This window comes from Hemicordylus capensis, chromosome 2 (genome assembly GCF_027244095.1).
Source record: "Hemicordylus capensis ecotype Gifberg chromosome 2, rHemCap1.1.pri, whole genome shotgun sequence".
NCBI lineage: Eukaryota > Metazoa > Chordata > Lepidosauria > Squamata > Cordylidae > Hemicordylus > Hemicordylus capensis.
The window spans coordinates 258,614,328-258,615,369 of record NC_069658.1 but is presented as its reverse complement, the minus strand read 5'-3'; positions in this window follow the sequence as shown (position 1 = coordinate 258,615,369).

The following is a 1,042-nucleotide window of genomic DNA, read 5'->3' as shown; positions in this document are numbered from 1 at the left end:
CAGAAGCCTCCCTGATTGCAACTGCATCTCCAGGCTTGGAGATTGCACTTTGGTTATGCTCAGGAGCTGCACGGCAAAGTGAGCTCAGACTGGGAGCTCACTTTGCTGTGCAGCTCCTGAGCATAACCAAAGTGCAATCTCCAAGCCTGGAGATGCAGTTGCAATCAGTTGCGATTTGTCCCCATGTTATACATGGGGACAAATTGCTTAGTTGGCAGTGGACCGGTCACCCCCAGATTTAGCTACAAGAACCACAAGTTGGAAAGGGGATTAGATTCACACTCCCTCTTTCTATGAGGGGGCCCCAGCTAAGCAGAACTAGCTACTGTGAGTGTCTGGCATTCCAGGTCATTTCGGCCTTGGAATGAAATCTAAACTCCCCTCATCCTCTCACAAGAGAGAGAACACCCGATGCTAACAAAGCAATCAGGCCAGGAAGAGAAGGCAGATAAGACAAGTGCATCAACAGCCTCCATTACAATAGGGATGAGTTAGTGATGTAACTTTCAAGAGGTGCCCACTTTTGAGAGAACTATTGGGAATCTCCTTCCAGAACAGGATACTCTTGGACGCACCTGCACTCTCCAATTGTCTTCACAATAAGCCTAATTCACATACCTTCCCACAACAGGAAGGATAATTAGGCACAATGCATTCCAAGAAGCCTGTACAGGCTACCCTATTCAGCAAAGTAGGACAAAAGAACGAAGAGGCACATTTTGGGATATAAGTATCCAGTGTGCTCCCTTGTACTTTACACTTGGGACTCCATCAGACTGCAACAAGCAAGCTTTGTGTTCCCCTCTCTCTGACACTGGGGACTCCATTGCAACAAGAACTCCAGCAGACCACCTTAGTGCTCCCCTCTCCATTGGGGCCATCTGAGCTGAAATCACTACCTGGATTGGTCCGTGTGCCTTTCCAGCCAACGTCCCTAGCAGGTGTAGGGAGCTGGGTCCACAAAGACACTTATCTCGTGGGCATCCATCCTTTCACTAACTTCTGCAACCCTCCTTCCTTTCACCTCGCTGTCCCTGAAGGA